The sequence below is a fragment of the Leucopleurus acutus genome (genome assembly GCF_964270905.1).
Source record: "Leucopleurus acutus genome assembly, chromosome: 13".
NCBI lineage: Eukaryota > Metazoa > Chordata > Mammalia > Artiodactyla > Delphinidae > Leucopleurus > Leucopleurus acutus.
In genome coordinates, this window is record NC_139155.1 from 64686016 (window position 1) to 64701751 (window position 15736).

Genomic DNA, 15736 nt, shown 5'->3' on the forward strand with positions numbered 1-15736 from the left:
GCAAATACTTGTTTCATACACGTGAAGGAAGCATGTGTATAATCCACAAAGGCCTTAAACTAGGGAGGATGCGGCTGGCAAAACGCAGCACACACAGAATCTCAAAACTAACAGAGGGCCTGGCCCTGGGAACTGTACAGATGCCCATTTTCATAGATCCAGGAACATGGGCGTATGACACACATAAGCCATTTTCCCACTGTTTTTAACAGCAACTGCATTCTGGTGAGAGCAATCATTTCTGCCTCCAAAACAACTTCCTACTGTTGGATTAGATTCCACTGACTCAGCAGAAACAATAAATTGACCATCAACCACATCTTCAACTCGAACAAAAATGCACCCAAGAGAGCAATAAGGATATACTGCATAGCACAGGGACTTACAGCCATTATCTTGTAATAACTCCTAATGGAGCATAATCTGTAAAAATACTAAATCACTATGCCGTATATCTGAAACTAATATTGTAAGTCAACTATACTTCAATTAAAAGGTGGGGCAGGAGGATGCATTGATTGCTTGCAACAACTTTGTCTTACGTGCAAAATGACATGACTATTTCTTCCTCCCCCCTCCACAAGAAATTTAATCAAGATGTTTGGGTAGTCTTATAACAAAACCTAAAAAGTATTGTTCAAAAAATACCTTCACAGCCATAACATAGGGCCCAGTTCTTTCCAAGTTGTCCTGAAGGTCTGACTTAATAGAATTCCAAGCAGAAGCAATAATAATTTTATCTTCAATTTTATGATGAATTTGAATCTTGAATATTACTACTATCTTTATGAACAATATTCTATTGAATCTTTTCTGTAAGAGCTTTTCATATTAACAAGTATCAACATCTGGTCCACTGACCGAAGCAATGAAAGAACACGGACGGGCAGTAAGACATTACTTCTGGTCTCCTCTGGGTAAGTGCTAGAAACAGGAAACAGTAAAATAAGTTTATTCTCAAGTTTGTGCTTCTACAATGATATCTATCAGTCTACTTATACTGAGAATTACTGATGCATCTGTCTGACTCTACCACAAAACTATGCTGTAGGAGGGACCTTGTCTCACTCAGCTTCAGTTTTCTCACACCATTTATACATTGCACTCGGGTACCCCAACACTTTGAAATGACGTCTATTTCCTTAAATAAAAGAATAGCTACTCAAATCTTATTTTGCATTGGTTTGCTGCAAGAAGGCCCAAACCACTGATTTTTAGGTAGACAGGCAAAGGGATATGTCGTTCAACCAAGCTTATTCAACACTGGGAGTAAATACTATTAGAAATCAAAACTTTTTTGGTAATTCAGATTTTAGAGCCTGAGTTCAACAAAAGAGAACACAGGTTAAAATAGTTATAAAATACTGGTTTACACTCAACATTATAAATAACCAGGGCTTCCCTGGTGGCGCAGTGGTTAAGAATCCGCCTGCCAATGCAGGGGAAACGGGTTCAAGCCCTGGTCCAGGAAGATCCCACATGCCGTGGAGCAACTAAGCCCGTGCACCACAACTACTGACCCTGCGCTCTAGAGCCCATGAGCCACAGCTACTAAGTCCCCATGCCGTAACTCCTGAAGCCCACACGCCTAGAGCCCATGCTCCGCAACAAGAGAAGCCACCGCAATGAGAAGCCGGCGCGCTGCAACAGAAGACTAGCCCCCGCTTGCCGCAACTAGAGAAGGCCCGCACGCAGCAACAAGACCCAACGCAGCCAAAAATAAATAAATAAATATTTAAAAATTAAAAATAAATAAATAAATATCCAGTTTTACTGAAGCATGGTAGTCAAACAAACACGGGCATAAACTTGCCTTTGAGAATAAGACTGCTTAGGGAGAGGGGCTTATGGTCAATGTGCCCCTCCAACAGTACCGACTGACACTCAGTGATGAAATTGGAACTGGGTATGTTATTTAAAACAGAGAGAGGGTGTCCCTGGTGGCGCAGTGGTTAAGAACCCGCCTGCCAATGCAGGGGACACGGGTTTGAGCCCTGGTCCTGGAAGATCTCACATGCTGCGGAGCAACTAAGCCCGTGCACCACAACTACTGAGCCTGCGCTCTAGAGCCCACAAGTCACAACTACTGAGCCTGCGTGCCACAACTACTGAAGCCCGCGCACCTAGAGCCCGTGCTCCACAACAAGTGAAGCCACTGCAATGAGAAGCCCACGCACCACAACGAAGAGTAGCCCCCACTCACTGAAACTAGAGAAAGCCTGCGCACAGCAACAAAGACCCAATGCAACCAAAAATAAATAATAAATTTAAAGTAAATAAATAAATAAAACAGAGAGAGAGGTGCAGACAGACAGACACACACACAGACACACACACACACCCCTAAGTAAAGGAGGGAACTTTTATCCAGCCATTTGGTTATATTAACAGGATACAAAGATTATACTATTACTGTGCCCTTGAGGAGCTCAAGCTATTGAGAGCACCCAATCATTTTACATAAATGCAGCTTCAAGTCCCAGATGAATTCTATCCTGAGATACATAAATGGTGGGGAATGGGAGGTCAAGCCCATAGGTGAGCACATTCAATTCTTAAAACGGTAGATTCCTACTATTCAGCAATAAAAGGAAACAAACTGTTGATATATACAACACAGATGAATCTCAAAATAATTATGCTGAGTGAAGCCAGACCAAAAGAAAAGTACCTCTACTTATATAAAATGCAAACTAGTCTATGAGGACACAAAGCACGTCAGAAGGGTTTACCTGGGGCTGCTGGGCGGGAGGGATTACACAAATGGAAATGGAAGCTAGATAACTTTTGGAGGCGATGAATGTTCATTATCTAATTGTTTTGATAGCTTAATGGGTGTATAATATGTCAAAACTTAAACTGTACACTGGTATATTGTTCATCAAGCAATTCTTAAGAGAGCAATTTAAAAAAGGAGCCAGGGCTCTCCAAATGCATGGTGAATTCCAGGGCCAGGGTGGGTGGGAACAGAGATTCCAGAACTATATTTGACCAGTTAATGTGGAAGTAGAAGCCCACAAAATTCTGGAGTAGATTATTTAACAGATGTTTTGTGATCACTTAGGGAAGAAAAGGGAACCAGCATGAGTCAATTATGAACAAGTCATGCTAAACTAACCTCATTTCCTGTTTTGACAGGGTTACCACAACAACAGGAGGGTGACGCCAGAGCTGCGGTGGATTCAAGCCACACTTGTCAAGTACTTCCCACTTCTGAGACTTCGTGTTAGTACTGGGGGCAAAGCCAATCAGCGATCCTGCTCTTAAAAAACTGGCAATTTAGTGAGGGAAGGAGACAGGAACAGACAGCATGCACTGCTTTTATCACAGTAAAGCACTTCTGAAACCCAAGGAGAAGCTGGGTAGATTAAGTCCAAATAAGGGCAACAAAGAGAGGATTAAAAGAAGATGAGGCCTGGAGAAACCATACCCTGAAAGATGAGCAGGCTTTCGAAAGAGGAGCAAGGGCACAGAGAAGGCGAGAGGCAACATGTGGAGACGAAAAGAATCAAGCCATCTACGGGGACAGCTGGTCCTCACCCAACCAGGCACCTCCTCACCCAGTGGTGATTATTGGGTCCGGGGAATGTGCCATCAGGAGCCCCAGAATCCCAAGGCAGCGAGCAGAATGCTCCTCCAGGGTGTGTACCACAAGCGGTGGCCAAGGGGAGCTATCTGCAGGGTATACACGGTGCGTGAACTGTTGGGCTGGGGGTCCACAAGCTCCAGCTCATGGGGGTTGGGGGGGCACAGCACTGGCTGGGAAGAGAAGAGGGCTATGCTGGAGGCCTGCTCTCCTCGAACTGCTGACACCCAACTCTAAAAAGCCCAAGATTTTTCAATTTGAACCTGATCTTCCAGGTTTTTAAGAAATTTTATGTCTCGGGGGTGGGGGTGGGGGAGAATACATTTCTTGTTTCTTAGTTTGATTTATATGGTATGTGATGCTCCATTTGTATTCCTGACCCAGGTCTTGCAAACAAAACATGAGGGTCAGGCCTGGGTTTGGGAGGCACAAAATGAAGATGGGGGTAGGGGAAGACAATGACAGTCTTGTACTTCCTGATTTAAAGATCTGAGGAGGCTTGCAGGTGATTCGGATGGCTCTGCGCTTCTAGCAGCATTAAAGAGAGAGAACAAGGTTAGGAGTAAGATATGGGAATTTTTAATGGAAGCCACAGAGGGTTGAACTACTGAGGAGAGATAAGTGGAGAAAACAGGTCTGATGACAGAACTCAGGAGCAGACAGAGGAGGAGGAACCAGCTAGAGAGTGAGGAAGCACCTATAAGCACCAGGAGAGACTGGTGTTTCAGAAGCCAAGATTATAAAGAGTTCCAAACAGGAATGCTTCACAACAATTGGAAAGCATTCAATGAATCTGCAATCAGCTGATGTGTGGTACCCTGGGTGGCAGTAAGTGGAGGGGAGTGGGGACAGGAGTGGAAGCAGCACAGGTGACTACTTTTAAAGAAGGCGAGGAGGAGAATGACTGGCAAATCCAAGGGAACAACCAAAAGGCACAGGCTGTTATGAAAGCAGTGGGTGGGTCAAAGGCTGGCGGACCAGGTGGGGTGAAAAGAAGACTCCCCAAAACTAGGCAGGTGTGAGAAGGCAGCACACACTTCAGGCAAAGCAGAGGTGCATGCAAAGCTACAGAGGCCTGCGGGAACCTGTGGCAAGAGAGTGGGACCCAAGGGGACACGGATGGGGTTGAAGCTGGAGGCATAAGCAGGAACCAGGCCATGCTTAAATATCTACAATTTTACCCTGGGAGGCACCAAAAGATGTTAGGCAGGGATTTTAAGCATGGCGATATTTTTATGAAGTTCCCTCAGGTAGTAGTTTATTGAAGGAATGGAATGGGGAGGGGAGTGCACCAGGCAGGAGCCGTCTTAGCCAACTTGGAACGATGGTGGAGCCACAGCTTTGGAGAAAGTGGCCACAGGCAACTCAAGAAGTAGTGCCTACTTCATAAACCTCATGTTTCCTAGCTTGGTCCTGTTCAAATGCTCTCCATTCAATTAGGCTATATTCCTCAATGGCAGAACTATACGTTCTAAATCACTTATGTCTTCTTTCTAGCAGCTGTAACCAAATTCACAGGGGAGAAACAAACAGTGGAGAAGAGACAAATCCTCCTAACAGAAGAACTTAGAGTAATATGTGTAGATCCTCTCCCCTCCAGGAGGTGGGACTCAATCTCTCCCAGCCCCCACACCTTGCGGGCAGGCTGAACTTAGAGACTTGCTTCAAAAGAACAGAATGTGGGCTTCCCTGGTGGCGCAGTGGTTGAGAGTCCACCTGCCGATGCAGGGGACACGGGTTCGTGCCCTGGTCCAGGAAGATCCCACATGCCGCGGAGTGGCTGGGCCCGTGAGCCATGGCCGCTGAGCCTGCGTGTCTGGAGCCTGTGCTCCGCAACGGGAGAGGCCACAACAGTGAGAGGCCTGCGTACCGCAAGAAACAAAAACAAAAACAAAAGAACAGAATGTGAAGAGGGAAGGACAGTAACTTTACAGTGGAGAAGCCTGACAGATACCACCTCCACCAGGCGATCAGTTACCACTACCAGTGACGTCATGTGGACACTGTGACTCCCTGATAGGATGAGGCGAGAAAAGCAGCTCATCTCTGTGATATTCTTTTCCCAAACCTGTAACCCCAGGCTAATAGTGAGAAGAACATCAGACAAACCCAAGTTGAGGGATATTCTACAAAATACTTGACGAGTACTCTTTAAGTCATGAAAAGAAAAGTGAGAAAACAGTCACAGAGAGACAGGCAGACATAACAACTAAATGCATGTAGTATCCTGGATTGGATCCTGGAACAGAAAAAGGAAATCAGTGGAAAAGCAAATTCCAAATAAAGTCTGAAATTTCTTTATACCAATGCTGGTTTCTCAGTTTTGATAAGCGCATACAGTAATGTAAGATGTTAATATCAAGGGAAACAGAAACTGGGTGGGGGCTTACGGGAACCCTCTGCACTATCCTGGCAACTTTTCTGTAAACCTAAAATTATTCCAACATAAAAGTTTATCTGAAGGTCTTCCACTAAATTATACCTACAAAATTGATGACATAATTATAATTAACATGTAGAAAATATGGGCTTAATTTAATAAGTAGAAGGAAACATAAACATTTCATAATTATCTACTTTAACCCCCCATAAAAATAAAAATGAATGCCCAATGGAACAAAAATATTCCTAAAAAGGTAACTGAAAACTTTACCTAACTGAACTTTAAGTTATGTTTCACCTCAATCATTTGACAAACATTTACTAAATACCCAATATAGGCTAAATCTCATTGCAGATTGAAATAAATAGAACATCATCCCACCTGCCTTTCTCCCTTTGAGCATCCTTAAGAATAGGGATGATATTTGAAGGTATTTACTGCAAAACTACCTAAAAGAACAAAACCTGTATTGCCAAACATAAGGATTAATACATTATGGAATATTTATATAACAGCTCACTATGCAGCCATTAAACTAAGTATGAAGATCGTATTAACTAAAGGTGAGATTCAAAATAAACCAACAGACTGCAGCTTAGAAATATTTATCTAGAAGAGGCAATATACAGAACAAGCTAGGATGATGGGACCATGAGCGATTTAAAACGTAATTTAAATTGTATTTTGTCTTACTATTTCTGTCTATTCTGTTGGGAGAAAAAAATAACCAGTGAGGGGTGGGTAATATAAGATAAGGCAGCTTGAAGGAAATAACTTGAGTTTTTAAATGAGTTCCTAAAGTTCTAAATACCTTCACAGGCTTTTGCTTCTTAACTTAAAAAACCAGACAGTATTTATGAAATAACAGTTTTCTGACACCCAGCAACAGGCAACACAGGCCAGCAAGCTGAGTCCTGTGACTGCCCCAGCTTACTGCCTGGAGTTTCCAGGTTTCAGTAAACAGAAGGGAAACCCAAATGGAGCCTGGTAGTCTCCCTGAGTTGAGACAGAATTCAAGATCTGGAGAGTCCAACTCAGAATTTCTGCGGCTGAGTACAGGAGAGGAGAACTTCAGAGAAGGTTGGGGAGATCCACAGAGGGTTCCCTCTGAGTGTCCAGCTGATAATGATCAGAGCTTGTGCATAATCAAATTCCAAGGCTGGGGAAGGAGCCACCAGAGAGGAGCAGATGGGACTAATCCATGTGGAACAAGGCTGGGAACAGTTCCTCTTCTACCACTTTTCCAGTAAAGACCTCCTCACACCAGGACAAAAAACTGAGTCCTCAGAAAGGTGTTGACTCAGTACTGGGGCTAAATTAGCCTTTGACTAAAGGCTATTCTGGACTAAATGCTTAAAAGAGAGCTAAAATGCTTAAAAGAGAGTTTTCAAGGGATCAAAGTGTTCCAAGTAAATTAACTGCATCCCAGAAAAAAAGTCCCAAAGTATTTAAAGAAATACCAAAAAAAGCCCTAGCACTCAATGTAAAATCCAGTGTCTTGCATCCAATCAACATCCAAACCCCCCCCCCAAAAATAAAAAATCCCCAGGAACTATTCAATACCTTGCAATAACCTATAATGGAAAAGAATCTGAAAAAAACATAAATACTGAATATAATGAATCACTTTGCTGTACATCTGAAATACTGTAAATCAGTAAAAACAACAGCCACAAAACAAAAAAGCAGGAAAATACAATCTATAATGAAGAGAAAAGCCAATAAAAAAACATACCTAGGAAGTAGAGATGATAGAATTAGTAGACAATCATGTGTACTGGTATAAATATACTCCATATGTTCGTGAACGTAGAGCACAATATAAAGAGAGAAGTGGAAGGTATAAGAAAGACTCAAAATGAACTTCTAGAGATGAAAAAAATACAATGGTTGAAATTAGCAAGAGATTATACACTGAAGAAAAACCTGGTGACCTAGAAGACACAGCAGTAGAATCTAGCCAAAATGTAATGCAATGGAGACATCGGGGGAAAGAGAGCACCAGCGAGCTGTGGGACAAGGTCAAGGAGATTAACATACATTTAATTGGAGTCTAACAACTTCACATGTACAAAATCCGAGGGAAAGTAAATATTTCTAGAGAAGTGCTAAATGTCAAGGAAAAAAGAAACATACAAGTGCTCTCTCTACACTGGTTTCCAACTTAGCAACAGGCACCACTTAGTAGCTGAGACTGTCATTACAACAGAGTGAAAACTTATGCTGATGCCCAAGTATTAGCTGAGAGAAGCTGCATTCAGATACCTATGGTATTAAGCTCTGAGATTATAAAAGAATTATTTTCGGATTCCCACTTGGACATACAGAAATAATCTGATATATTATGGACTCTGAGAAACAGAGGAGTCATTTCAAATCTACTACGTTTGCCAGCTGGAATGACAGCAGTCTTGCATGTGAAGGAAAAAAAAGGCCTGCTCCAAATTGCTCCATGAAAGCTGTACCCTTTATTCTTTAAAAAAGCATTATTCCAAAATTTCAGGATTTCTAGTTATTTCGTTATTAGAGTTTAGGAAAGACCCTTTATTCCTAAGACTTTATTCATTTGAATAGCTTTACTTTTGTGGTATAGTTCCTTTCACTGTTAGAAGTTCTCTGATCGTGTCTCATAAAATGGACCTTCTCCCGTCATCCTGAACTTTCCTGCTTTTTTTCTAGGTATATCTGGGTCTGTCCATGGCCCTGATGGCAGGGTGCTCAGCATGGTCACTACTCTCCAGTGCTGGTGGTGCCCACTTCCAATTCGGCTACTGCATTCTCACACACACTCCAAGGCTGTGGGGTGTGAGGAGCCACCCACAGGGCTGGCTTGTACTGCCAATTCTTCACACCCTCGACTCCTGATCACACCTCCTCCTCTCAAAGTCATACTTACTACAGTGCAAACAGCAACAACAGTTAACAGGGTTGATGCAGCACTTTCAAGTCTTGTTTCCCCCAGGTCAAGACTTTTATTTTTGATGTATATTACATATGAGGCATATTTTCACTTTACATCATGTTTACTCACAATTACTGATATATTGTGCTGTCTTGTTTCTTATATGGACATTACTCAAGATACTTACAGTTGGGTGGTGATAATAAAAAGAAATCTTATGAACAATTCTTATTTAATAATATCTACAACTTATTGAGTGTTTACTATGTGTCAGACATTGCTCTATGTTAATATCTGTGAACCTCTTTCAGAAGGTGGTATTTATTTAAGGTGGGTTAAAAAGCACAGCAGGGTTTAATAGGCAGTCTATGAGGAAAGGCTTGCAGAAGGAAGTAGCCACAGGAACTAAAGCATGGAAGGCTGGGTACAAGTGCGAAGTTGTCCAGTACAGCTGGAGTTTAGAGCTCATCTGGGCGAAAAGCAAAAGGTAACATCACACAAAGAAAGCTGAGAAACCTGTACTTTATTCTTTTTTTTTTTAATTTTAAAATTTTATTTATTTTTTTATACAGCAGGTTATTAGTCACCAATTTTATAAAACACATCAGTGTATACATGTCAATCCCAATCGCCCAATTCATCTCACCACCCCCACCCCCGCAGCTTTCCCCCCTTGGTGTCCATACGTTTGTTCTCTACGTCTGTGTCTCAATTTCTGCTCTGCAAACCGGTTCACCTGTACCATTTTTCTAGATTCCACATATACGCGTTAATATACGATATTTGTTTTTCTCCTTCTGACTTACTTCACTCTGTATGACAGTCTCTAGATCCATCCACGTCTCAACAAATGACCCAACTTCGTTCCTTTTTATAGCTGAGTAATATTCCACTGTATATATGTACCACATCTTCTTTATCCATTCGTCTGTCGATGGGCATTTAGGTTGCTTCCATGACCTGGCTATTGTAAATAGTGCTGCAATGAACATTGGGGTGCATGTGTCTTTTTGAATTATGGTTTTCTCTGGGTATATGCCCAGTAGTGGGATTGCTGGATCATATGGTAATTCTATTTTTAGTTTTTTAAGGAACCTCCATACTGTTCTCCATAGTGGCTGTATCAATTTACATTCCCACCAACAGTGCAGGAGGGTTCCCTTTTCTCCACCTCCTCTCCAGCATTTGTTGTTTGTAGATTTTCTGATGATGCCCATTCTAACTGGTGTGAGGTGATCCCTCATTGTAGTTTTGATTTGCATTTCTCTAATAATTAGTGACGCTGAGCAGCTTTTCATGTGCTTCTTGGCCATCTGTATGTTTTCTTTGGAGAAATGTCTATTTAGGTCTTCTGCCCATTTTTGGATTGGGCTGTTTGTTTTCTTAATATTGAGCTGCATGAGCTGTTTATATATTTTGGAGATTAATCCTCTGTCCATTGATTCATTTGCAAATATTTTCTCCCATTCTGAGGGTTGTCTTTTCATCTTGTTTATGGTTTCCTTTGCCGTGCAAAAAACTCTGAAGTTTCATTAGGTCCCATTTGTTTATTTTTGTTTTTATTTCCATTACTCTAGGAGGTGGATCAAAAAAGATCTTGCTGTGATTTATGTCAAAGAGTGTTCTTTCTATGTTTTCCTCCAAGAGTTTTACAGTGTCCTGTCTTACATTTAGGTCTCAAATCCATTTTGAGTTTATTTTTGTGTATGGCGTTAGGAAGTGTTCTGATTTCATTTTTTTACATGTTTTGCCAGCACCACTTATTGAAGAGACTGTCTTTTCTCCATTGTATATCCTTGCCTCCTTTGTCATAGATTAGTTGACCAGAGGTGCATGGGTGTATTTCTAGGCTTTCTATCTTGTTCCATTGATCTGTGTTTCTGTTTTTGTACCAGTACCATATTGTCTTGATGACTGCAGCTTTGTAGTATAGTCTGAAGTCAGGGACTCTGATTCCTCCAGCTCCGTTTTTTTCCCTCAAGACTGTTTTGGCTATTCGAGGTCTTTTGTGTCGCCATACAAATTTTAAGATTTTTTGTTCTAGTTCCGTAAAAAATGCCATGGGTAATTTGACAGGGATTGCATTGACTGTAGATAGCTTTGGGTAGTATAGTCATCTTCACAATATTGATTCTTCCAACCCAAGAACATGGTATATCTCTCCATCTGTTGGTATCATCTTTAATTTCTTTCATCAGTGTCTTATAGTTTTCTGCACACAGGTCTTTTGTCTCCCTAGGTAGGTTTATTCCTAAGTATTTTATTCTTTTTTTTGCAATGGTAACTGGGAGTGTCTCCTTAATTTCTCTTTCAGATATTTCATCATTCGTATATAGGAATACAAGAGATTTCTGTGCATTAATTTTGTATCCTGCAACTTTACCAAATTCATTGATTAGCTCTAGTAGTTTTCTGGTGGCATCTTTAGGATTCTCTATGCGTAGTATCATGTCATCTGCAAACAGCGACAGTTTTACTTCTTCTTTTCCAATTTGTATTCCTTTTATTTTTCTTCTCTGATTGCCATGGCTAGGACTTCCAGAACTATGTTGAATAATAGTGATGAGAGTGGATATCCTTGTCTCATTCCTGATCTTAGAGGAAATGCTTTCAGTTTTTCACCACTGAGAATGATGTTTGCTGTGGGTTTGTCGTATATGGCCTTTATTATGTTGAGGTAGGTTCCCTCTATGCCCACTTTCTGGAGGGTTTTTTAGCATAAATTGGTGTTGAATTTTGTCAGAAGTTTTTTCTGCATCTATTGGGATGATTATATGGTTTTTCTTCTTCAATTTGTTCATGTAGTGTATCACATTGATTGATTTGCATATACTGAAGAATCCTTGCATCCCTGGGATAAATCCCACTTGATCATGGTGTACGATCCTTTTAATGTGCTGTTGGATTCTGTTTGCTAGTATTTTGTTGAGGATTTTTGCATCTATATTCATCAGTGATATTGGTCTGTAATTTTCTTTTTTTGTAGTATCTTTGTCTGGTTTTGGTTATCAGGGTGATGGTGTCTTCATAGAATGAGTTTGGGAGTGTTCCTTCCTCTGCAGTGTTTTGGAAGAGTTTGAGAAGGATGGGTTAGCTCTTCTCTAAACGTTTGATAGAATTCACCTGTGGAGCCATCTGGTCCTGGACTTTCATTTGTTGGAAGATTTTTTTTTTTTTTTTTTTTTTTTTGGTGGTACGCGGGCCTCTCACCGTTGTGGCCTCTCCCGTTGTGGAGCACAGGCTCCGGACGCACAGGCTCAGCGGCCATGGCTCACGGGCCCAGCCGCTGCACGGCATGTGGGATCTTCCCGGACTGGGGCACGAACCCGTGTCCCCTGCATTGGCAGGCAGACTCTCAACCACTGCGCCACCAGGGAAGCCCCTGTTGGAAGATTTTTAATCACGGTTTCAATTTCATTACTTGTGATTGGTCTGTTCATATTTTCTATTTCTTCCTGGTTCAGTCTTGGAAGGTTATACCTTTCTAAGAATTTGTCCATTTCTTCCAGGTTGTCCATTTTATTGGCATAGAGTTGCTTGTAGTAGTCTCTTAGGATGCTTTGTATTTCTGCGGTGTCCGTTGTAACTTCTCCTTTTTCATTTCTAATTTTATTGATTTGAGTCCTCTCCCTCTTTTTCTTGATGAGTCTGGCTAATGGTTTATCAATTTTATCTTCTCAAAGGACCAGCTTTTAGTTTTATTGATCTTTGCTATTGTTTTCTTTGTTTCTATTTATTTCTTCTCTGATCTTTATGATTTCTTTCCTTCTGCTAACTTTGGGTTTTGTTTGTTCTTCTTTCTCTAGTTCCTTTAGGTGTAAGGTTAGATTGTTTATTTGAGATTTTTCTTGTTTATTGAGGTAGGCTTGTATAGCTATAAACTTCCCTCTTATGACTGCTTTTGCCACATCCCATACGTTTTGGATCATTGTGTTTTCATTGTCATTTGTCTCTAGGTTTTTTTGTTTTTCGTTGTTTTCTTTTGCGGTACGCAGGCCTCTCACCGCTGTGGCCCCTCCTGTTGCGGAGCACAGGCTCTGGATGCGCAGGCTCAGCGGCCATGGCCCACGTGTTCAGCCGCTCCGCGGCACGTGGGATCCTCCCAGACCAGGGCACGAACCCGCGTTCCCTGCATCGTCAGGCGGACTCTCAACCACTGCGCCACCAGGGAAGACTTCTAGGTATTTTTTGATTTCCTCTTTGATTTCTTCAGTGATCTCTTGGTTATTTAGTAACGTATTGTTTAGCCTCCATGTGTTTGTGTTTTTTATGTTTTTTCCCCTGTAATTCATTTCTAATCTCATAGTGTTGTGGTCAGAAAAGATGCTTGATACGATTTCAATTTTCTTAAATTTACTGAGGCTTGATTTGTGACCAAGATGTGATCTATCCCGGAGAATGTTCTGTGCGCACTTGAGAAGAAAGTGTAATCTACTGTTTTGGGATGGAATGTCTTATAATTATCAATTAAATCTATCTGGTCTCTTGTGTCATTTAAATTAAAGCTTGTGTTTCCTTATTTCTTTTGTGTCTGGATGATCTGTCCATTGGTGTAAGTGACGTGTTAAAGTCCCCCACTATTAATTGTGTTACTGTTGATTTCCTTTTATAGCTGTTAGTAGTTGCTTTATGTACTGAGGTCCTCCTATGTTAGGTAAACATATATTTGTAATTGTTATATCTTCTTGGATTGACCCCTTGATCATTATGTAGTGTCCCTCCTTGTCTCTTGTACCATTCTTTATTTTAAAGTGTATTTTATCTGATATTGAGTATTGCTACTACAGATTTCTTTTGATTTCCATTTGCATGGAATACCTTTTTCCACCCCCTCACTTTCAGTCTCTATGTGTCCCTAGGTCTGAAGTGGGTCTCTTGTAGACAGCATATAGATGGGTCTTGTTTTTGTATCCATTCAGCAAGCCTGTGTCTTTTGGTTGCAGCATTTAATCCATTCATGTTTAAGGTAATTATCGATATGTATGTTCCTATGACCATTTTCTTAATTGTTTTGGGTTTGGTTTTGTAGGGCCTTTTCTTCTCTTGTGTTTCCCACTTAGAGAAGTTCCTTTAGCTTTCGTTGTAGAGCTGGTTTGGTGGTGCTGAGTTCTCTTAGCTTTTGCTTGTCTGTAAAGCTTTTGATTTCTCCATCAAATGTGAATGAGATCCTTGCTGGGTAGAGTAATCTTGGTTGTAGGTTCTTCCCTTTCATCACTTTAAGTTATCATGCCACTCCCTTCTGGCTTGTAGAGTTTCTGCTGAGAAATCAGCTGTTAATCTTATGGGCGTTCCCTTGTATGTTATTTGTCGTTTTTCCCTTGCTGCTTTCAATAATTTTTCTTTGTCTTTAATTTTTGCCAATTTGATTACCATGTGTCTCGGCGTGTTTCTCCTTGGGTTTATCCTGTATGGGACTCTCTGCGCTTCCTGGACTTGGGTGGCTACTTCCTTTCCCATGTTAGGGAAGTTTTCGACTATAATCTCCTCAAATATTTTCTCTGGTCCTTTCTCTCTCTCTTCTCTTTCTGGGATCCCATAATGCGAATGTTGTTGTGTTTAATGTTGTCCCAGAGGTCTCTTAGGCTGTGTCTTCATTTCTTTTCATTCTTTTTTCTCTATCCTGTTCCGCAGCAGTGAATTCCACCATTCTGTCTTCCAGGTCACTTATCTGTTCTTCCGCCTCAGTTGTTCTGCTATTGATTCCTTCTAGTGTAGTTTTCATTTCAGTTATTGTATTGTTCATCTCTGTTTGTTTGTTCTTTAATTCTTCTAGGTCTTTGTTAAACATTTCTTGCATCTTCTCAATCTTTGCCTCCATTCTTTTTCCCAGGTCCTGGATCATCTTCACTATCGTTATTCTGAATTATTTTTCTGGAAGGTTGCCTGTCTCCACTTTATTTAGTTGTTTTTCTGGGGTTTTATCTTGTTCCTTCATCTGGTACATCATCCCCTGCCATTTCATCTTGTCTATCTTTCTGTGAATGTGGTTTTTGTTCTACAGGCTGCAGGATTGTAGTTCTTCTTGCTTCTGCTGTCTGCCTTCTGGTGGATGAGGCTATCTAAGAGGCTTGTGCAAGTTTCCTGATGGGAGGGACTGGTGGTGGGTAGAGCTGACTGTTGCTCTGGTAGGCAGAGCTCAGTAAAACTTTAATCTGCTTGACTGACTGGTTGGTTGGGGCTGGGTTCCCTCCCTGTTGGTTGTTTGGCCTGAGGGAACCCAACACTGGAGCCTACCTGGCCTCGTTGGTGGGGCTAATGGCTGACTCTGAGAGGGCTCACGCCAAGAAGTGCTTCCCAGAACTTCTGCTGTCAGTGTCCTTGTCCCCACAGTGAGCCACAGCCACCCCCCACCTCTGCAGGAGACCCTCCAACACTAGCAGGTAGGTCTGGTTCAGTCTTCCCTTGGGTCACTCCTTCCCCTGGGTCCCAATGCACACACTACTTTGTGTGTGCCCTCCAAGAGTGGAGTCTCTGTTTCCCCCAGTCCTGTCGAAGTCCTGCAATCAAATCCCCCTAGCCTTCAAAGTCTGATTCTCTAGGAATTCCTCCTCCCGTTGCCAGATCCCCAGGTTGGGAAGCCTGACGTGGGGCTCAGAACCCTCACTCCAGTGGGTGGACTTCTGTGGTATAAGTGTTCTCTGGTCTGTGAGTCACCGACCCAGCAGTTATGGGATTTGATTTTACTGTGATTGTGCCCCTCCTACCGTCTCACCGTGGCTTCTTCTTTGTCTTTCGATGCGGGGTATCTTTTTTGGTGAGTTCCAGTGTCTTCCTGTCGATGACTGTCCCGCAGCTAGTTGTGATTCTGGTGTTCTGACAAGAGGGAGTGAGAGCACGTCCTTCTACTCCGCCATCTTGGTTCAGG

The 15736-nt window shown here is 41.8% G+C and overlaps 1 protein-coding gene across 2 annotated transcripts in view; it reads right to left on the reverse strand.

Moving 5' to 3' along the window:
• The window catches only part of MAPK1 (mitogen-activated protein kinase 1), a 95688-nt gene that overhangs the window by 41914 nt on the left and 38038 nt on the right, over positions 1–15736 (reverse strand). The window lies entirely within an intron of this gene.